Here is a 23,140-nt window from a genome sequence, read left to right as displayed (position 1 = left end):
TGCTTGTCCAAATTTTGCCAGCTGATCAGCCCAGCCCCCTGGGCTGCCCCCACTGTTTCTGAATCCTGAGGGGCCCGAGAGAAGTCCCTTCCCATCTCTGGGCCTCAGTCTTCTCTGTAAAATGGGAGGGGTTGAATCTGAGGGGCTCCAGGGAGTCTCGAAGCTGGGAGGCTCTAGGGTTGGGCCCTCCCTTGCAGCCCCCCTGCCCCAGCCTCCCCAGCCTCAGGGTCCAGCTCTCTCGGAGATCCCTCCCTAACACCCAGCAAGACCCAGCCCCATGGCCTCCTCAGTGTCCTGCTGGAGCCTCGGGCAGCTTGTCTCTGTCATTGCCCAGGATTATCTGTGGCTATGGCACAGCTGGGCTGATACCAGCTCTCAGCCTGAGACCTCACCTGGCCAGCACCCAGTTATTCAGCTGAGTGCTGAGTTGGGCAGGTTGACTACCTGCCTTCCTTGGACTGTCCATTGTTTACACAGCTCTGAGCTGTGGAGGGCTCAGAGTGCTAACAAGGGAGGGCTGGGAGGGGAGTGAAAAATGGAGGGCCTGACCTGAGTTCCTCTGCCCCCTCCATCTGGGACTGCCTGAAGCCTCCCACCTGGGCCTGTCCTCTCAGACAGCTTCTCCTGACAGTCTTTCTGCCCCACTGCCAACTTTCTTGGGAAAACTCCCCTCCATTCAGAGAAGCTAATCTGAGTCACCTGGCGGAGGAAACAATCACAGCAAACAAATTCATACTAGAGTGTGAATGGCTGCACCTCATGTCCTCCAGAGAGGCTGCACTTAGGCCTGTAACTGTTGCTGTCAGGAGCCAGAGAGAAGAACTTGGCCAATTTGGAGGAGCATTTCTGTAGGAGTCTTTGCAGGGCTTAAACCTGGCCAGATAGGCTCACCAGCAGGCTCATGTCTGCAGAAGGTGTGGGGCTGCTGTTGCATAGAAGGGAGGTGCAACTACAGACCCACAGAGCTGCCAGCAACCACACAGGAAGTGACTGCTGGGGGTTGTAGTCTAGACACTGAGCTTCAGATGTCAGGACCTGGTCTGGGGCAGGAGGGCAGGGCTGCTTACTCCAGGGTTTCTTCCAGTGGGCTTGAACAAAGGGGATTCCAGGCACTGTCAGCACCCCGAGGATGAGGCCTGCGTCTATATTTCTGCCAGTGCCAGGCTCCTGCCTTGGGAGAACTGCTTGGGACCTCCACTAGGGAGGCTAGTTGGGGACTTATAGGTGTTGGGCCTTCCAGGGGCGCAATTCCGGCGTCAGCTAGCAGGGGGCGCCCAGCTCCGGAGGCGTCTACAACTTGCTGTGCTCTGGCACCCTGCTCCCCAGAGGCGGCCATGGGGGCTGCGGCGGCGAGTGGGTAGGTTGCATTATTACTTGATAATCCCTGGTGCTGGCAGGCCAGGCCATCTGGCTGGCCTCACATTAAATGTGGGTGAAGCGATGCTCGATACCTCGAGCAGACACGGGTGGACTCAGGGACACGTCCTGCTGCCTGTGCCAGGTGTGAGTGGGTACCTTGGCCAGCCTACCTTTCGGGACTTGGGACAGCAGCTCTCGTCCCAACACTGTCCACCTCTGGGTCATGGGGATGGGACTGGACCAAGTGAGGCCCTCCAGGCCTGGGAGCACCCTCTCAACACAGCCTTTCTGGACACCTGCCCAGTGCCAGGTGCCCAGAGGAGTAAACAGGATGACAGCCTCAGGGCCCCGAGCCTGCTGCAGTGCACTGGAGGGCCCACAGAGGCTGTGGAGGCAGGGAGCAGAGCTTACGGAGCACTTGCCGCATGCCAGGTCCTGGGGGTGCGGATGAGGGTACAGAGCCTGCAGGAAGCCTCTGCAGTGGAACCCAAGGCAGGAGGAGAAGGGTTCCACAAGAGAGTAGCTGCTCTTGGGCCTGGACGGCAGCAGAGAAGCTTTCTGGAGGAGATGGCATCTGACTGCCCCTGTGGGATGGCAGGCTTGGGATGTGGGGGAGGAGAGGGCACTTGGTGAGGGAAATGTGGGCAGAGATGCGGTGGTAGCGGCAAAGACGCTTGGGGAAACCTGGAAACAGAGTCTGTGCCAGAAAGGGAGGGCCTGGGAGCAGCTTCAGCTCGGGAGGGCAGCCGGTGTGGACTCTGAGCAGGGTAGCCATAAGGGCGGCCCCAGCCTCTCATGTAATTGACCCGGGTGGGGGCATCTCCTGGGGTGCTCCCTGTTGGTTGGCTCCAAGGACCCCCCCCCGACTTAGTTGCCCAACTTCGGGCGCCGGTGAGTCGGGGCAAATCTGGGTCTGGAGATGCCCCACCCAGGGAGAGAAGAGGGCTCTTGTCCTTTGGAAAACCTCCTGGGCTGCCTGGGACTTGGCATGCTGACCTTCGGTCTGAGAGGTCCACGCCCAGACGGCAGGGCCCTCAGGAGTTCAGAAGTCGCAACGCCAGTGGACTCAACCACCCAAGGTAGACAGCTTGACTTCCCTGCAGGCCCGAGGGCTCTGACCTCAGCAGACTACCAAAGACCCTGGGGAAGGAAGACTCCCAGAGCTTGCCCAGGGTGCCAAGTAAGGCTGGAGCAGGTAAGGCCCAGGGCACACAGCACTCTGGGGGAGCTTTGAGCGGGTGGGCAGGGCACAGGCTGAGGAGGCTGGTGGGCCTGGTGGCAAACCCCTTACTCCGTGCAGGCTGTGTGCCCTCACATGTCACCCGGCCCTGCTGGCCTCGGCCTCCCCATCTGTAACCTGGAGTGACACCAGAACCTAGCTCGGGTGATGAGGTCAGGGCACATCCTCCTTACGAAGCGTTTAGCAGAGACCACAGCAGGCAATCAGCACAATTCTGTTAATATTGTCCTTATCGAGTCATGTCACGATTTTTTAGCCTGAATTTGATCATTGATACCAGTACCTGTTGCTGTCAAGTTGACCCCGGCTCATGGCAGCCCCATGTGTGTCAGAGTAGAACTGTGCTCCATGGGGTTTTTGATGGCAGATTTTTTGGAAGTAGATTGCCAGGGCTTTTTTCCAAGGCACCTCTGGGTGGACAGAAACCTCCAGGCTTTCGGTGAACAGCTGAGTGTGTGAACTGTTAGCACCATCCTGGGACCCCACTCATGGGTACAGAGGAATGAGACATAAACACCTGGCACAGTACATGGTACTTTATGGGGAGGGGGCTAATGGGGTGGGTAGGTGGGAGTCTGAAAAGAGTGATAAAGCACTCATTAGTAGATCTGAGAAGAGCTGTACACGGGCCTTTATCAAGGAGCAGGACTGAATGAGGCCTTGCTGGCAGCTGCTGTGACAACATCTGGTAACACACTGCCCTCTCTCCCGCCCTCTGGCTTGGATGCTAGCCCTGACAGCTGGGCTCTGGGAGATGGTCCCTTGGGGCGGCAGCTGGCAGCCCCAACTACCATCCTGAGTGGGGAGTCAGAAGCCAGGGTAGTGGCTGGAGGGGAAGCTCAGGGACAGCAATGGGCCACCCGCCAGCCTCGGTGCCAGGCAGCCTCTTTCACATACCTGGGGAGTCAGCCCTCAGCTGGGTTGCCGCACAACTTCCTGAGGCATGAGAGCTCCTTGGCTGCAAAGGAAATGGAAAGCATGTCAGAATCGATGTGGTCCTTGGCGCTTTGCAGCGCATCCTCAGGCTGAGAACCCCGGGAGGGACAGAGCAGAGCAGCTGCCAAGGGGGCGGGGCGGGCGGGCCCCTTGCTGGGCTGCAGGGCACCAGAAGCTGCCAGGGCTGGGGGAGACAGGTGGGCCCTGTGGGGCCACCAGGCCGTATAGACAGACTGAGGCAGCTCTGGTAGGTGTGGAGTCAGCTGGCCGCCCTCTCCACAGACTTATTACTATTTTACATTTCTTATTACTTTATTTTTATGCATAGATTGTACCTTTACGTGGTTCAGAAGCTCAAAGCCATACTGAAAGGCAAGCTGAGAAGTCTCCCTCCTCCACCTCACCCAGTTGACTCTCCCCCGATCCAGCCAGGGAAGCACTCACAGTTTCTTCCCCAGGTTTTTGATGCAAACACCAGCAAATATGAATAAATATTCCCTCCTTTCCTACACAAGAAATGTCTTCTACATTCACTGTTCTGCACCTGTCTTGGAGAAAATTCTATAGCAGTCCATAAAGAGATTCCTGTTTGTCTGTCCATCTACCCACCCACATATGGCTGCAGATTATTCTCCCAGTGGACACTGGGTGTTTCCTATATTCAGCCTCTAAAGTAGCACAGCTCTGGATATACACACAGGTGAGACCTACGGGATGAACTCTGAGAAAGAGAGTTGCTGTGTCCAAGGGGAAAGGCATTTGTAATTTGGAGAGAGACTAAAATTCACCCCGTGGTGGTTTTAAAATACGTCCATCAATTCTTCTATACCTTCCCCTCAGAAGCTGGAGCCGAATCTTCCCCTTTCGAATGTGGTCTGGACTTTGTGACATGCTACTAATGAACAAAATATAGTGGAAGTGAGGGTGTTTGACTTTTGAGACCAGGTCATTAAAGGCACTGCAGCTTCCTTCCAGCTATCTTGGATTGCTTGCTCTGGGGAAAACCAGATGCCATGCTGTGAGGATGCTCAAGCAGCCCCATGGAGAGGATCACATGGCCGGGAGCTGAGGCCTCCAGCCAACAGCCAGGTGAGGAGCCATCTTGGAAGCAGCTCCTCCAGCCCTGTCAAGGCTTCAGATGAGGCTGCAGTTCCTGCAGACATTCAACTGCAACCTAAAAAAGGGACCCTGAGCCAGACCACCCAGCTGAGTCGCTCCCAAATTCCTGACCCTCAGAAATTGTTAGACAGTAAGTGTTTGTTATTTAAGCTGCTATTTGTTACAGAGCAATAGATGACTAACACAGTCCCCCTTTTGGGTTGTACCAATTTGCAATTCCTACCAAGAATGCAGGAATCCAGAGGTTTTAAAGTGAATGCTAGCTCAGAGCAGAGATGGGCCTTCATCCTGGAGTTGGATAGACTGAGGCCAGGAGAGAAAGTCCGGGAGGCCACCCAGGGACACAGGTACAGAGCTCAACATGGCACCCTTCATCATTCACTCATTCACAAATCTTTGCATCTGCCCTGTCCAGGCACTGGGCACACAGTGGTGAGTAACAGAGTCCTTGCCTCTGCCTCATGAAGCTTCCTGGAAAAGACAGACAGTAAACCAGCAAATGACCAAATGACTAACTACCGACAAGGAAACTGAGGCTCAGAGAGGTGAAGTGACGTGTTTAAGGTCACACAGCCAGCATGTGACCAGGCTGGGATTTGAATGCAGGCTTGCTTGTAACCATGCTCTCTCCATGCCGGATACAGGGGGCTTGGGCCTCGCCCCAGCCCAGCTGGTCCCACATCCCTCTGTCCTCCCATCTCTGTGGCTGGCATGAGGTTGCCTGAGGTGGCCCTGACTGCCCTTCCCAGCCTGTGAACAGGGCTAGGTGCCTTGTGCCTCCCACCACTGTCCATTGGCCCCAGGACAGCGGCTCTGACATTTTGCCTGCAGGGCTGGTGATGGCTCCCCCCAGGAGTGGCCCAGGTCTCGGGTTCTAGCTCCTGCCCAGGGTATCTGTGGTTGTATGGGTCTCATTGGGCTGAAGGCCCCTTTGAAGTCAGGGGAGCCAGTTCCCCAGCCTCTGTCGCCCCAAGGCCCCATCCTCCTGGGAGCCCCAGGGGGTGCAGGCAGCACCTTCACTTCAGAAACAGTAACTGGCCCAGAGCGAGCCAGCCTCACCAGGTGTGCTGTGTAACTCAAGACCAGGCAGGCTGGCTCCGGTACGGAGTGGGATCCTGGGGGCTCCCTCATGTGAGGAATCCTACTGAGGGCTTTGCCCCTGACCTCCTGGCCCTCCAGCTCCTGGCCTCTGCCCTCGACCTTCATTTTCTTCCACCGAGCTATGTCTGCTGCAGCCCCGCCCTCCTCCCGGAGCCTGGCTTTCCCTTCTCTGCACCCCACACCCTGGTGCGCTGCCGCCACTTCTTCCAACCCCGCTTCTTCCCTCCCATCGTCAGACCCCACCCACTCTTCAGTGAGACGTGCGAAGTGGGTGGTGGGGCTGGGTCTGGACCCTGGCACCGGTGCTTCTTGCTGTGGGCCCAGCGCATTCTCCTTTCTGAGCTCATCTGGGTGACGGAGCTGAGGTGACAAAGTCCTGGCCGAAAAGGGCTGGCTGGGACAGCGCATGTGACCCACTCAGCAGGGACCAAGCATGCAGTGAGCACTTGGCAGATGGCTGCTCTAACACGGCTCCTCCTCCATGCAGCCCCCCGAGCTGCCCCAGCCCTGCTGGGTACTCCTCCAGTGGTATGTGCTGTGTAAGTCAAGACCAGGCAGGCTGGCTCCAGTGCGGAGTGAGGTGCTGGGGACTCCCTGATGAGAAGAATCCCACTGAGGGCCTTGCTCCTGCCTTCCTGGCCCTCCAGCTCCTGGCCTCTGCCCCCGGCCCTCATTCCCTACCCCTTCTTGGTCTCTGCTGAGTGGGTCACATGCGCTGTCCAGCCAGCCCTTCTTTGCACCCCACACCCAGCTGTGCTGTTGCTTCTTCTTCCGACCCCACCTCCTCCCTCTCATCGTCAGACTGCACCTGACTTCAAAGGGGCCTCCAGCCCAATGAAACCCATACCACCACAGGTACCCTGGGCAGGAGATGGAACCTGAGACCTGGGCGACTCCTGGGGGGAGCCATCAGAGCTGCTGATGGCTGAATGTCAGAGCTGCTGTCCTAGGGCCAATGGACAGTGGTGGGAGGCACGAGGCACCCAGCCCGGCTCACAGGCCAGGCAGGGCAGGCAGGGCCACCCCAGGCAACCTCAGGCCAGCCACAGAGATGGGAGGACAGAGAGATGTGGGACCAGCTGGGCTGGGGTGAGGTCCCTTGTGTTCACGAGGCTTTGCTTCACATGGCAACAAGCAGTAATCTGCAGACTCCTGGGGGACAGCTTGTCCTTCCTCATCTTGGCCTCTGACCTGGCACCCCTGGTCTGGGGCAGCTCCCACATGGGAGAGCTGTCAAGTCAGAGTCCAAGGCCCCAAATTTGATGTGGGGCCTTCGGTCTCCTGACATCAGTTTCCCAATCTGTGCAACAAGGGCTAGGTCTGATACCGCCAAAGGCCTGTCCCAGCTCTGCTCTCTGTGATACCTACAGTGAAGTCAAAGCTCATGGTTCCCACTGTGGCCCAGGAGCGACTTCCTCAGCCTTTGCTGCTGTAGGTCTTTCTAGAGACTAGTGGTGAGCGCGGGGCCAGCCAGGGAAGCAGCAGGCTGGCTTAGGTTTTATCAGTGGGTAGCAGAAGCCACGGGGGCAGTGTGGACATCCATGGGGCCCAGGTCCACTCACAAACCCAGGGGCCTACCCCCGGCCTCCCCTCATGGTTCCACCACCCCTCTCCCTGTCCAGGACACCAAAGACAAACAGGAGGAGAGAAGTACGTGCTGTTGGGCAGAGCCAGGTGGGAAGAGCAGACTGGCCCGGTGCAGACAATGAAAAATGAGTTAGAGAAGAGCAGGGGTTTGTCTGAGTTGCCACTGTGAGCCTAGAACCTGGTCCGCCTCGAAAGCTGCTCCCCTCAGGCCTCTGGGAGCACAGGCATGAGCCCCCCATTCCGCCTTCCAGATCTTTGCACTCCGCCTGTGGACTGACTCTCTGCCTCTGCCCTCCAGCTGCCCGCCCCACCTACACTGGCTTCCCTGGGCACTGCCCTCTGCTACCCCAGCCCCCTTAGCCCTGCATATTGGGTCTGGCCTTCTGCAGTTTGGCAGGGCCCTGTCCAGCCATTGGGCACGCTCCCCGACAGGTGTGGTGGGCAAGGCCAGACACCCTCTGTGCCAGTCCTGCTGGGCAGGGCCTTCAATTCTTGTCACCCGAGACGTACTCCTGGAAGAAAGGAAGGCAGCAGCAGCACCCACAGTTCCGTGCCAACCCCCACTGCCGCACCCAGCTGCCCCCTCCCAGTTTGGGCTGGGCAGACCAACCTGCTCCAGTTCCTTGGAGGGCGGGGCAGATGGGGAGAAAAACACATGGGGCTTCCCGGCCATCGCCAAGCCATAAAGGGCTACTACAATCGCTGTGCATTTGACATTTATTTTACAAATCTTCCCCTTTCCTTTTGCTTCAAAAGCCACCACTCACTTAAAAACTATCTGTTACCCGAGCGCTCAGATAAACCTTTGCAGGTAAAATTATATCTGAGCTATGGCCCAGAGGGTGTGTTTAAGAATTATCAGCCGCATTTATCTTAATTACTTTGGGGGAGAGTGAAGCTGGCGTTGGAGGGGCTGGGAAATGGGGTTGGTCCTGCTTTATCGGGGGTGCATATTTGAGATCCTTCCACAGGAGATAAGGAAGCACGTGCGGAGAAGATGATGTCTTTGAGAATGACAGGGAGATGCTGGGGGGTGGCGGACTTCGTGCTAACAGATGGGGCCCAATGCCCACTGAAACTGCCTCGGGAGCTAGACCAGCAGGCAAAGGCCAAAGCCACGCCCTTGCACCTCTGTCTGCAGAAGTCAACATCCAGGCCTGCAGTGGTCCTCACTCCCCTGGACTTCTTGTGTCAGCCACTGAGAGGTGCTCTGGAGCCTCGGTCAGTGCCTCATGCCCAGAGCTGCAACCACAGGACTACTCCTGAATGACTCCGCCACCTCCCCAAGATGGACCCACATGTCCTGGGTGCAGCTGCAGGGTGTGAGCTTCATTCAGGTGATGGAGCACTGGAATCCCAAGCAGGGCTGAGGGTGCAGAATGGGACTAGGGTGGGGTGGACACGGAGGAGCTCGAGGAGGTCAGCATTGGACGCCTACATCCACTCTGCTGGGAGGACACCTTTCAGTTACAGTTTGTGCAGAGGCTGAGCCCTGACTGAGGGTCTGGGGGGCAGTGACCACGTCTGGGTTGTCCTTGATGCTGACCACAGCAAGCGTGTACATGCGTGTATATACACACACATTCACATATACATGCACTCAATATACCACACACACACACCCCAACATATACATGCACACACATGCATGCGCTCAAAGCACGTCCCATATGCACACATATGCACACCAACATACATATGCATGCATGCACACACACGCACACGTGCACTCAACACAGCACACATGCACACACACACTCCCCTGGCCAAGGCTGTGGCAGAGGCTGCGCTCTCATCCTGAAGGGCAGAAGCAGCCTCCCTGGAGGAGGTGGACGTGAGGGTGCGGGGCAGAATGGGTCTCTCCATCCCTCTACTGCAGCACCTGAGGCATCTGGTGGGCAGGCTGGCATTCACTTTGGGGAGCACGTTGTACACCCTAAATACTAACATTGTAAAGCACCCATCCTCAGCACACCCCTGTGTCCATGTGCCGATGCCTTTGAATGTCTGTCAGCTCTGCAAAAGGATGTAGGACGAGGTAGAATGGGTGGCTAGGACAACTACTTGCGGTCCTCCCTGCCTGGGAGTCTGGCCTACAGGGATCAGACTGGGACTCAGGGGGCTCAAGGCAGCTCCAAGCCAAGCTCAGGGCTGAGTGAAGACAGAGGAAGGCCATGAGTCAAGGAACGCAGGCACCTCTGGAAGCTAGGACACAAGGAACCATTCTCCCCAGGGCCCTGGAAAGAAGCACCCCTGCCGACACCTTGACTTTGGCCCTGTGAGACCTGTGGCAGACCCTGACCTTAGAATGGTGAGAGAATAAATGTGTGTTGTCTTCAGTCACAGGTTTTGGTCACTGTCACAGCTGTTACAGGACCCTCCACCAAGGCTCCCAGGCCCATCTTAAGTCATCTGGGGGCCTTGGTAGTGGGGACACAAAAGCCATATAGATGTCCCACCAATGGTGGCCACTTCTCACCCATGACCTCACCTGCCCTCCAGCCCCCCAACAGTAGCACTGTGTGCCCAGACTTGTGGGGCCTCTGCCAGCTGTAGCTGTGCAGGGTGGGTTTGGAGCTTGGTGGATGTGGGGTCGACGTGGGAATGGACACAGGGGAGCATGAGGAGACTGGCACTGGCGGGGGGGGGAGGGGAATCGTTGGGGGGTGTGAAGCTCAGTGCATTCTGGAAACACTGAAGGGAGAGCGAGGCCTCTGGGGCCCAGACCCCCACAGTCACGTTGGGAGTCACAGGCAGGAAGCATGTCGGGTGACTTTGTAGGGAGAGGTCTTACCGACCCCACAAACAATCAGTCACCACTTGTCCTCTTGTTCATGACAGAAATCATTGGTTATTTTACTGTTACATGAACTTTTTAATACAAAGCTTAAGCGTACCTCCTATGATAATGCCCGTCCCACATAAGTGGGTCTGCAAGTGGCCTTTGCCTGGGACCATCTGTCCTCAGGTGAGTGTTCCTTTGAGCCCCAGTGGTAGCAGTGGCAACACCTGGGGGTTTGGCGGAGAAGCAGGACCTTGGCCCCACCCAGACCCACAGGTGGTCACTAGGCGGTCATCGTTGGGAATCTGCACGATGTCGCCAAAGAGATGCCTTTAGGGGCCTCTTTGTGAACACACCCTGACTGCAACGTGACATAAAGCAAGGAGCGCTGATCCCCACTGGAAGGGCAACTGGGCAAGAGGTCAGAGGCCCTTGAAGACTTCAGAGGCTACCCTCCCCACGTGCCCTCCTCAAGCCCCTGTGTGTCCTCCCCCTGTGCTCTCCTAGTGTGCCTCCCCACGTGCCCTCCCCGAGCCCCCGTGTGCCCTCCCCACTTGCCTCGCCAAGCCCTTGTGCCCTCCCCATGTGCCCTCCCCAGGCCTCCTTGTGCCCTCCCCACGTGCCCATCTCAGGTCCCCGCGTGCCCTCCCCATGTGCCCTCCCCACTTGCCCTCCCTGAGCCCCCGTGTGCTCTCCCCACGTTCCCTCCCCACATACCCTCCCTGAGCCCCCGTGTCCTCCCCACGTGCTCTCCCAGTGTACTCTCCCCCCGTGCCTTCCTGGCGCACCTGTGTGCCCTCCCCGTATGCCCCTCCTGTGCCCCTTCGTACCCTCCTCTGTGCCCTCCCCATGTGACCTCCCCTCGTGCCCCTTGGCCTTCCTCCGTGGCTGGGGGCCAGGTTTGAGTCCAGCTGTTGAGGGTCTTGGGGCAGGTCTCCTTAGGCCCCTTTTCTCATTCTTCCGGCTAGCCTGGGGAGATATCACTTAGCCCATTTTACAGATGGGAGGCTGAGGCAGCAGAAGGAGTTGCCCTATAGAGTTTTGGGACCCGAGCCCACATCTGGCCAGGCAAGGCCTTGCAGCAGACTCACTTGAGGGTCACATGCCTGCTCTTGCTGGTGGCTGCCTCTTCCCCATGTTGGCTATGATGGTGGGTTTAATGAGCTGTCTTCTGAGTGACAAGATTAATGAGCTCCCCTCTGAGGCTGGGTGGCCGCGTTAATTACTCTCCGGCCGCCATCGGGCTCAGAAAAATATCAGCCTCCTTTTTCAATTAAAAGTGATGATAATTCCGCCTCCTAAAGAGAAGAGGATTAGCAGAGCGTTCTGGTGTGGGGTGCTGGGTGGGGAGGGGCCGTCAATGCTCACGGCCCTGGTGAGTTGGGAAACTGAGCCATGGAACAAAGGGCGCCTGTGTCCCTGTGGGTGTGCGGGGAGGGCCGCAGAAGAGACACACACTTACTGAGTGCAGACTGTGTGCCAGGCAAGTGTGTATTGAGCGCCAGCTGCATGCCAGGCACAGGCCCACACCCCTGACACTGTTGGCCTGCCTTACAGATGGGGAAACTGAGTCGTAGAGGATTTTGGTGATGGGCTCAAGGTCGCCCCGCTCGTATGTGGGGGCTAGGCCTTGAACCCAGCTCTGGACAGTTACAAGCTCCATTTACTTTTCCTGTTGTCCCCTCCTGGGCCCAGCTGGGTTTGTGTCTTGGGTCCCCAGGAAGGCGGTCCCAGGTGGCTGGCGAGAATACTGGCTGCAACACTGGGAACATCCTGCAGAGGGAGCCCGAGTGGCTGGAATCCCCACAGGGGCCAAGCTCTGGGAGAGAAGGGGTTGCTTAGGGCTCCACACCTGCCCAGCCTTGGGAAGACTCTTAGGAGCAGAGCTGCAATCCTGGGTGGAAAACCTTTCACGGCAGCAGCTCCCAGGTTGGGCCCTCACTGGCTGCATGACACCACGGAGCCATGTCAGGTATCGGAGTCCCTGGGAGGTGCAAATGGTAAACTTGATTGGCTGCTAACCAAAAGGCTGGAGGTTCGAGTCTACCCAGAGGTATCCTGGAAGAAAGGCCTGGTGAGATACTTCTAAAAAATTAGCTGTTGAAAACTCTATGGAGCATAGTTCTACTCTGACACACATGGGGTCACCACGACTTGGAATTGATGGCAACTGGTCTGTCAGGTATCAGGCAGAGGGGGCCTGCAGACAGAACTGGCATTCACCTTAGGGGCCAGCTCTCCTCCCTCAACCCGACCAGTCTGACACAGCCTGACACAGCCCAGCTTCTCTCTCTTTTTAACAAATCAGAAAACAGGTCCATGCCGGAAACAGAAGGGCGGCCAGATTTCACAGCCTGTAGCAACAGCATTTCCTGAAGGCGCTCCTGTCTGGCCCTATAATTTACTGTCTACTGACTTGATGTATTCGTTCCCTAACGATGTTAGTTATTAAGCTGAAGGAGAGACCGCTCACTCTGTTCCTCGCGTGCGTGCGTGGAAACAGGCTCCTGCCTGGCCTTCACCCAGGGCCAGCAGACACTGCCAAAGCCACAGCTGAGTTCTGGGGGGTGTAGGGAGGGGGGAAGGTGAGGCAGACCTGCATCCTTGTGGGGACACAGCTCTGCTCTGCCCCTCCCTGGGTGACCCAAGCTCAGCCTCCCACTCCTTCCATCTTTTCTCAATTTCCATGTGAGGGTCTCATAAGCATCAGGGTGAGCCCCTCCCTGCAGGAGGGCAGGGCAGGCTGACTGCTGGACTGACCCAAGACCCTGGATGGCCCATGGCCCTGGCTGGCTGTATGGCAGGAAGGGAAACCTCCGGTGGGGTCTTTGCATCCACTTTACAGATGAACAGATAGAGCTCAGGGAAGCCATGACACTTGGCCTGTCACATAGCCGCAGGCATGAGCTATCCCTCTGGTGGGCACGTGTGTGTGTGTTGCGTGAGGGCACACGAGGCCCTAGCCCACCTGCCCTTCACCTGTCTGGCCACCAGCATCTCCCACCTAGATGACGGCGATGCCCTCTCCTGCTTCCTCTGTGGTCCCCTGTACCCTGTTCTTCTGTGATGGCCAGAGGGGTCTCTCCAAACATAATGGGCCATGTCACCCCTGTGTAAACTGCCCAGTGGCCTCCACAGCCTTGGAATTGGGCCCCTGCTTGCCCGCCTGCCTGCCCATGAGGCCTGCACCACTGAGCCCTGCTCCCTGCTGACCTTGCCATCCTAGTCCCCAGTCTTCGAGGAAACCCCAAGCTGATGAGTGCCCCAGGGCCTTTGCATGTGCTGCCTGTCTGGCTGGATGACCCTCTCAGGCCCCCCCCATCTGGCTGTCTTGTCACCTTCTTGCAGAGTCCTCCCACAGAGCCCCCCACTCTTCATCTCTGTCTGTTTTTGTGGGATCCCCCCTTTAATGTACCTTGGTGCAGAGGGCAGGAAATTGGGATGTACCTGCCTTCTCAGCCAATGCCCCTGGAGCCCAGCCAAGCACTTGAGGCTGTACTGGGTGCTGGCCAGGTGGGGACCTCAGGTTGGACTGGGGGAAGGGTCTGATCTTGAGGGAGTCTGAGCTGCGGCTACATCCCAGGGGGCTATAGAGATCTGTACCTTCTCCACCTCCAGGGGGACGAGCCAGAGGCCTCCCTGATGCCATTGCCCAGACAGCTCACCTGCGCTGCCTCGTCACCCCAAGGACCCTATCTCTCAGGCCCCCCCAAGCGCCCACCACTTTGCCCTGACTCTCCCCCAAGTGCTTCGGGTGGGACCACAGCATCCTCTGGGCCCAGCCTCTCCCTTCTGATCTCTCCAGCAGCTTCCGTCGGGTCTCCTTGCTTCCGGCCCCTCTGGTCCTCCCATCCCCATATGCGAGGGTCCACAGGTATCCTTCCAGGTGGCATGGAGAGCTTGTCCCCCACTTCTGCTGCCTCTAGAACCCCACCGGGCCCTTCACTGGGCCCCAGAGCTCCCAGGACACTGAGGCCTCTGGGGAGGCAGGAAGGTGGGCACACAACACTAACCGAGTTTCAAAGGGCGTCTTGGGATTAGTGCTTAAGGGCAAAGTCTTGACCCCTCCCGAGTAATCAGCTTCTCGTGAGGGGTCCCCTCTTTTCCAATTAGCTCAGCTAAAATTCTCATAGCCCCTGCCTCTCTCCTCTCCCGCTGCAGCTGTGTGTCAGCATTTCTTGCCACCCTCCCGCCTGCTCCATAGCCACCCTCCCATTTGCCCCATAGCCACCCTGGCCAGAGCCCCCAACTCCCACCTGGACCACTGCCAGCCTCTCCTCATGACGTTCCCCATACCCTGGACCACCAGCTACCTGTAGCCAGAGCCAGCCTCGGGGCACAGGCACCCACCCCTCCCCTGGAGCCTTCTACCCAGAGTCCTCACCCACACTCACCTGTGCACCCCCACGGCATTCTGTGCACCCAACTCCATCCTGGAGCCCCTGAAGCATGCCTTCCCAGGGCCTCTGCCCATAATAATCCCCTTGCCAGACAGCCATGGGGTCGCCCTCCACTTCACATAGGGCCCACTGTCACTGAACCCCCCCCATGAGGATGGGGATCATGTCCAAAATGGCCTTGGCCCCCAATTTCTATCATTTTCCTGCTTTATTTAGCTTCAGTCTAAATTTTCCTTATGACATATTTCATACATAGACAAGCACTTACTTTACAGTATATTCATATAGCACGTGTGTGTGTGTAGAAATACAGCTCATACCTGTTATTCACAATAATCACGCCCGAGGAGCAACACAAGGGTAGGTTCCTGCCAGCCTCTGGTCACAGCATTCCATTAACCATCAATATCTAACCTTGGGTTATGGGTGCTTCTGTTTAAAGACACCTTATTCAATACACATTGTTGATTCACTCACAACTCATGTAACTGGTGCTGGAATGAAGTTTATCTAATACGAGTGTCTTCTCCATAAGGCACATCACAGCCTTCTTGCACTTAGGAACGCCAGACAGCATTTCAGCACGACACTTGGGGGGCACTGTCAATAGTAAAATCACCAAGAAAAAACACAAAAATGAGAAAAAGGTGGCATTGACTAGGCCATTTATAGTATGAGTGCTGAAACAAGAAGGCAGTGCGTCACCCTCTTCAGCCTCAGCTGGGGACGCGTGCATCAGGCAGCTTGAATTTTTCATGGCTTTAGTTTTTTTCTACCAAACCAAACCCAACCCACTGCCGTCGAGTCGATTCCGGACTCATAGCGACACTATAGGACAGAGTAGAACTGCCCCGTAGAGTTTCCAAGGAGTGCCTGACAGATTCGAACTGCTGACCTTTTGGTTAGCAGCCGTAGCACTTAACCACTATGCCACCAGGGTTTCCCATGGCTCTATATGAGTCTGCAAATGCCCAAGGAAGTGCCATGAGTATTGATTTTGGGGTCAAAAATAACTGTTAGCGAGGAGATGAATTCACGCATATGAAACCTGTGAATGAGGAACAACGGTACGTATTCACTCACACACACACACACAGAGGGTGTATGAGCGAGACCATCACCTGTCCTTTGAAAACCCCTGCACCCTCCCCCAGGCAGCCGTGCCCTGTATTTTGAGGATCTCTTCCTCCGCATCCCACGGCAGGTTCCCACTTATGCAGGTCGCACGGCAGTCCCTGGCTGTGGCTCTGCCCACTGTAAGCTCCCCATCAGTGGACTCAGACTCTGGGTCTCATGAGCCTCCCCCTCTCATCACCTCCAGCTTGCATGGGTCAGCACGGAGCTGCACCACCTACCCTCATGGCTCCATTACCATCCTTGCTTTGTCCTAGCGAAACTGAGTAAAGCGAGGTTGGGGAATTCATCTCTCTAGCATGTTGGCCTGCGGCTGGGGTACCTGGGGGGCCTTCCAACCCAGAGGAAACCCCCATGGGTAGGTTCCAGGTCCCCCAACTGTGGGTCACACTCACAGGGGCTTCTGGGAGCTGACTGTGCTGCATGGGTGGTGGTGCCATGGTCTTGGAAAGGCAGCCTGGTGGGGTTAGGGACAGAGTGAAGCTTCCCTACTGGGCCTAGCACAGCCCTGTCCCCCCAGCAGCCTGGTGCTGAGGGGCCAGCATGAGGGCCGGCAGGGAGCGGGCGCCCTGTCCCACCCATGGGGCGCAGGCTGCATAACGGCCGATATTCATCCCAGAAAAGCCCCAGCTCTGTCGGCTTCCAAGGGCGGTGCAGGGCTAAGACGCCGGAGCAAGCCCCCCTCCCTCGGGTGTTTTTCTTTCATTCGTTGGAGAAAAAATAGGGAAGGAAGGAAGAAAGTGCGACATTTTGCCAGGGACTGAAAAAGGCATTGCGACAATGTTTTCCTTTGATGGTGCATTGGGTGGGAGCAGACCCAGGGAGCCCTCACGCCCTTTTACCTCTTGGGCTTGATGCAAAGAAAGTGGGCTTGAGCCAGGAAGAGTCTGTGGCGATGGGGCCCAGAGTGAGAGGGCCAGGGCCAGGCCAAGGAGCCCCGTGAGCCAATTGCTGGGGGCCAGAAGTGGGCCTGAGAGCGAGAGAGATGCTGGAGGAAAGAGAAGACTTTGCAAGGGCAAGTGAAGAAGACAATGATCCGGTGCTGTGCCTACCAGCTGGCGCTCAACAAACACCTGCTGGGTGGATGTACAGTTGCCCCTGTACTTCTTATTAGGGCCAGCCCCTCACACTGGCCCCACAGTGACGTTGTCTCCTCCCTCTCATTCTTCAGTCTGTCATTTCCCTCCTTCCAACTTTGTTTCTTCAAAACATGCACTCCATTTGCTCCAAGAAGGACTAAAGGGAGCTTAGAGGAAATGATGCACACACCACTAGGTGGTTAAGACAGAAACTGAAAGCCAAAACCTCAGGGGAGGTCCAAATTGAGTTCCGAGCTTCCTAGCCATCAAAGCAAAAAGGGAACAAGGCACAATGGGGTTGTCTCTTCTGTTATCTGACCAGAAGGGTGTATGCATGGGTCAGACAGAGTTTTCCTGGAACTTCGCAGGGTTGTCATGAGGTTAACAGAGGTTCCAGACGTCACCTGCCTAGCACATGGTGAGCATTAAGTGACTTGGATTTTGCTCCCCGGTGTTAATGGGTGAAGAAAAGGAGGCTCAGAGGGTGAGGCTCACCTAAGGTTGTTGCCCGATGAGTGGAGGCACCCTGCCCAGTGAGGAGCCTGGAGGCCAGGGCTTCTCCCCATCTGGAGGAAAGAAACTTGTGGGCCTGGAGGGGAGCTCCTGAGAAACTGCCAGCAGCCTGAACCCCACCTCATGCAGATGGTGCAGACAAGGGAGCTAGGCGTGATAAGGCCCTGAGTTGGCCCACTCAGAGTCCCTCCCCAAACCAAGTGGCCTGGCTCGGGGGGCCGTGAGCCCAGGGCCTGATGAGGCCCTGCCAGGTCAGACTGTGAGGCCACTCCAGACCCAGACAGTTCAGGAGCCCTTGACTGGGGAGAGCGCTGCGGAGGGAAGAACAGTGCGGTGCACACCTGCCCACTGGCAGTATCCCTCTACACTCAGCTCCAGCCCAGACAGCAATCCGCCCTGTGGCCCCATGCTGCACCCCACCCTCTCTCACTGTGGTTCTTGGGACCAACTCTATCACGGACCAGGGCCCTAAGGCCTGAGAGGTCCAGTGCCTCCTTCATCCCACGCATGGCCTGCTGTCTGGAGGAGGAGTGCAGCCTGCTCCGTGGGAAGAGGCGTTCCCTGTCCCCACCAGCACCTCTTTGAAAGTCCCCAAGGTGCTCCCTCCCCATGGCCCTCCTCAGCCTCTGTGGAGTTCCAGTTCTCAGACAGGAAGACTGAGGCCCAGGGGCTCTGTACACCTCCTGGTGTGCAGCCCTGGAAGTTCACCTAATGGCCCTGACCCCACCTTAGCTGTGGCCAGTAAGGGAAGGGTGGGGTGAGAGCAGAGGAGTCTGGCTCCCCATTGGGAGCAGGGGCCAGAGGCAATCAGTCCCCTGTTCCAGTGGAGGGGGATCCGAGCAACTATGGTGCTGCCCTGCTCCTGCTGTGATCTCAGCGTGCCAGGCAGAGGTCCTGAGGCAGAGCAGACAGCAGCAGGGGCTCTGGCAGGAGGGAGCCCCCACGCCTACCCACAAGACCTCAAAGTTTTAGTGTCTGGGATGTCACCGCTCCCCGGGTGATTTTACATTTGGGGTGCAGGATGGGCCTCCGTGGCCCTGGGGACCTTCTGAAATGTAGGTCAAATTTTTGGTGCAAGTTTGGAATCCAGGCTATACCACACACCAGCCATGTGCCTCAGTCTTCCCATCCATAAAATGGGGACAAGGATGGCACTCCCTGCATGGGGATGATAGGAAGATTAACTAAGATAATGGATGTAAATCCTCCATAGAAATCAGTATCAATAATAGTACAAAACCAGAAACCCTGGTGGTGTAGTGGCTAAGTGCTACGGCTGCTAACCAAGAGATTGGCAGTTCAAATCCACCAGGCGCTCCTTGGAAACTCTATGGGGCAGTTCTACTCCATCCTATAGGGTCACTGTGAGTTGGAATCGACTCAACAGCAGTGGGTGGGTGGTGAATAATAGAAAAGTCAACATGATAATGTATTATCAGCAAGCTATGGGTATTAATGGAGTCCCTGGTTGGTGCAAATGGTTGACGCACTCAACTGCTAACTGAAAGGTTGGAGGTTAGAGTCCACGCAGAGGCGCCTTAAAAGAAAGACCTGGAAGTCCACCTCCAAAAAATCGGCCATTGAAAACCCTGTGGAGCACAGTTCTACTCTGACACACATGGGGGCGCCAGTCAGAGCTGACTCAACCACAACTGTGAGTAACCCCTGCACACGAGACACACACACAGAGACAGACAGACAGACACAAACACATGGAGACACAGAGACAGATAGACACAGACTCACATGGAGAGACATACACAGATACATACACAAAAACACACATGCACACTCACAAAGACACAGAGACACACATGCACACGTATTCACACACATGCACACGCACACACTCACACACAGACATACAGGTACACAGATACACACATGCACACACATAGACACACATTCACGCACACATGCGTACACACTCACACACATACACAAACACTCATATCACACACACAGGCACAAACCTACACATAGACACACACACACACACTCACACACACACACACACATACACATTCTCTCACACGCTGACTCGGCCCCCCTCCCCTGTCTCCCTTACTCAGCTCTGGTCTCCACAGAGGGCGGGTTCCTGGGCGGGCCTGCTGGACGGGAGGCTCAGAGCTGCGTGAGCAGCCAGGCTGCTCACTCCAGCCCTGTGGAAAGTTGTCCCTGGGCTCCCCGCCACTTTCCAGCTTCTAACATCTCAGCTGGTTTTAATTCGTTTTCTTCAAAGCCCACCAAAGCAATTCAGCCACGTTAGCGCTCACCGGCTGCCAAGATGCTCTGGGGTGTGTGTGTGCTTTGGGGGTGGGGGTCGGGGATGCAGAAAACATCTTGAGTTGCTAAATTGCAGGGGCTTCCTGCTTCTGGAGCCCAGAACTGCAGGGCTGGGGGGGGGGGTGCGCTTCTGGCCTGGGCCAGGGCAGGCTGGGCTGAGTGGGAGGGTGACCGGGACAACACTGTGGCACCAGCACAGTGCTTCAGAAGGGCTGGCCTTGAGGGCCTGGGAGACTCAAGAGCCTGCAGGGCCCAGGGTGTCTCCGCTCCCACTTAGGATTGGCCAGCCTCGCTGGGGACATGTATCCACCCCTCCCAACCTCCCCTGCCATAGTCCCCTTCAGCCCCCAGGTGCAGAAGCAAATGGTCAAAGGGGCTTGGTGGGTTCACAGTGAGGTGGTGGGCTGGGTGTGAACAACAGGGAGGGGTAAGGAGTGCGGCAGTTAGGGGAAGCATGCCCACTTAAAGGGGGCAGTAGCTGCTGTCCCAGCCAACTGATGCTAGGAGCCTCTCTCAGGCCCCATGTGCCTGTTCCTCTTGGGCTGTCAACAGAAGCTTGGGCATGTGTGTGAACCCGTATGGCTTTAAAATCAGCCCATGGCGAAACCAAACACATATGCTGGGTGGATTTGGCCTGGGGTCTGCCAGTCCACAGCTCCTATCCTCATGAGGCTGTACCAGGTCTGGGCTTGGATCGTCTTGCTCTACTCTGTTTTTACCCTGGACCATCCCTGGCTGCATGCTCCCTCTGTGTGCACATTTGCTTCTTGCCTGCCCACCGCCTATTCCCCAGTCCTGATTTCACCTGGGGAACCACCCTAACCCCACTCCCCTGCTCCTTCCATGTGAGTTCTAGTGGGGCTGGCCCTTCCTTCCCTGTTAGACAATCCTGACGCCATCACCAGAGCACCTGGATCCAGCTATACCTGAAGCTGTTGACCCTGGCACTGCCCCAGTACAGGCCAATAGAGCCTTCTTCCAGCCTCACCTTTTTTGCATTGCGCTGCACTCCCCTGTGACCAGTTCAACCTCCATGTGGGGGCTCAGAGGATCCTGTGAGACCCCTACTTTGTCCTGGGTGCACCTCACTTCTGCCCCTGGCTGTCCCAAAGGCCTGACTCAACGCTCTGACCTGCTTGTTCCCCTTCTCCTCTCTCCCCAGTGGTCCCCTCTCCCCAGTGGTCCATGCACTCCTTTCTGCAGCCACCTTCTCCCTGCCCTGCCAGCTCTGAGAGGACAAACCACGCACATGCACAACTGCACACAAGCCTTGACGCGTTCTCCCATGCACTCGGCTCATTGCCCTTCATGCCCTAGATTTCCAAGCTGCTCCCGGTGGCAGGCCCAGCCCTTCCCAGGGTGACACGGGCACTGATGATGCCCACACTGCTGGGTGTTTACCGGCAAAAGGACCCAGCATCTGTGATTTGCTTTAAAAAAAACTCAGGAAAAATGAGCGTGGGGTGGAGACGGATGAGGCAAGACTGGCTGAGTGCCAGACTGCCTGTAGCTGGGTGATGGGGTCGGGGGAGGCTGGTTATGCCTTTCTAGAGACCTTTGCGTGTGTTTAGAAATTTCCATAATAAAAAGGTAAAAACAATTATCCTGTAAAACAACCACTATGACCACCTATCTGTCAGTTTGTCACACTGGGGTAGTTTCCATGTTGCTGTGATGCCAGAAGCTATGCCACCAGTATTTCCAATTCCAGCAGGGTGGCCTGTGGTGAACAGGTTTCAGCAGAGCTTCCAGGCTATGACAGATTAGGAAGAAAGGCCTCGCAATCTACTTCTGAAAGTTAGCCAATGAATCCCTATGGATGACAACAGAATATTATCTGATACAGCACTGGAAGATGACACCCCTAGGTTGGTAGGCACTCAAAACACACAGTGGCTGCAACAACGGACTCCAGCGTGCCTACAAACGTGAAGATGGAGCAGAACCAGGCAATTGGGGTCTGACAACAACAGGTAACTGATGAAACAACCACGCACACACACAAATTTCAACAGTTTTTCCAAGGATCCCCAGAACGACAAGGGGCTGGTGGGTCGGGTAGGCTCTGGGCCGTAGGAGGCCCATACAGGCGCTGTCTGCGTTGCCCACTGGCGGAGGAAGGGCTCCTGGAGGGAGGCTCTGCAGCGCTGGCCCCGAGCTCAGAGCCGAGTGGTGTGGGCAGGGGGTTGTCAGCTCTTCCCACCGCACCCCCAGAGTAACTGTTTGAGTCCGCCAACTGATGAGGGCTGAGGGGCATCCAGGGCACAAGAGGAGGGTGGGAACTGAGCCAGGTAGGTACCCAGTATGGCAAACTCCTACCTTCAGGCTCACCACACAGGGTAGTGTCCAACTGGGACACTTCTCTTTTTGGTTAAAAAAAAAAATGTGTGTGTGTGTGGAGATTATGTATATATACACACACACATATATATAGAGTACAAAACATCTACCATTTCAGCATTTTTTACATGTACAATTCAGTGACATTTATCACGCTTATCATGTTGCCCAAACATCACCACCACCTGTTTTAAAGTGGGAAGTTTCTGAGAGTAAAAAAGAAGACAAAATGGCGAGTTGATAATAATTGCACACGAAAAGGTTCCTCAGTCAGTACGATCCACACAGAGGTGGAGGTTCACACGTAAGGCCCAGAGCCTACCCGACCCACCAGCCCCTTGTCACTCTGGGGATACTTAGTTGGATTTTTTTTGGAGGGGGCAGGCAGAAGCAAGAGGCTGTTCCCACGGGGCTCCTCCACCCCCCTCCAGCTCCCACCCACTGTCCCAGCATGGCTCTGGCATGGCTGGTGTCTCCCACCCCCCACGCTCACCCCGCCACACCTCTTCTCAGGGTTTCCCCCGTGCCTGGAGGAGCTCACTGTCCCCGGGCAAGGCCCAGTGTCCTTGGTTGGGCTGGTGGGTACCCGGCCTGGCCCCCCAGCAGGAAGCTTTGGTTAGATGGTGCCTGGGAGGGTCAGGGAGAGAGGGGGCTAGCAAGTTTGGCTCCTCTGCCAAACTCCCTGACACACCCCACCACAGGCCTGGGCCTTCTGTCTGGGAGTCCTGGCCTCAGAGATTCTTCTGAGATTCCTTGGTCCCTCCCTCCCCCTCCCCGCAAGCTCCTAGGCCTGGTAAAAGTCCGAGTGCCTTGACCTACCCGTATCTCTGCATATCTGAGCTCTGGTATGTGTGGCTGAGTGCTGGCATTCAGTATTTTTATGGGCATTCCTGGTTCCCTCGGGCTCAGTAGCTGAGAGTTAGCAGGGGCAGGGGTGCTGAGCTGGTCTGGTCTGGCTGCCCTGCCCAGCATGTTTCCCACCTGTACAATGAACTGGCTGGGGGGTCCACTGGGAGATGGGACAGTCAGACAAAGAGGCCACAGCGGCAGGAGGAATGAGGGAGCCATGGGTTCCAGCTCCTTTCCAATACCTAGCTCTGGCGGAAGGCTCAGAGGAAGGGAGACACAAGCCCAAGGGCACAGGCACGACCAGCTCACCTGCAGATCACGTGCGCTGAGCTGCCAGAGCCATCTTCCCAGAGCAGGAGCGAGGCTCTGCGGGGGGATGCCTCTGTCTCCATCAGGCCTCTCCCACTGTGTCCCA

The 23,140-nt window shown here is 56.6% G+C and overlaps 1 protein-coding gene across 2 annotated transcripts in view; it reads right to left on the bottom strand.

Annotated features, from left to right (window-relative positions):
* Positions 1-23,140, bottom strand: part of ZNF469 (zinc finger protein 469) — a 53,623-nt gene that overhangs the window by 12,562 nt on the left and 17,921 nt on the right. The window contains exons 1-2 of one of the 2 annotated variants that reach the window (XM_049864285.1): positions 4,878-5,160; positions 3,497-3,557 (exon numbers count right to left, since the gene is read on the bottom strand). The gene's annotated coding sequence lies outside the window, so the exon portion shown is untranslated. Of the gene's footprint in view, positions 1-3,496; positions 3,558-4,877; positions 5,161-23,140 lie in introns of those variants that run through there. The other variant, XM_049864284.1, reaches the window with a different exon arrangement.

Source organism: Elephas maximus, chromosome 21, assembly GCF_024166365.1.
Source record: "Elephas maximus indicus isolate mEleMax1 chromosome 21, mEleMax1 primary haplotype, whole genome shotgun sequence".
NCBI classification, from domain to species: domain Eukaryota; kingdom Metazoa; phylum Chordata; class Mammalia; order Proboscidea; family Elephantidae; genus Elephas; species Elephas maximus.
This window is presented reverse-complemented; position numbering and strand designations above follow the sequence as displayed.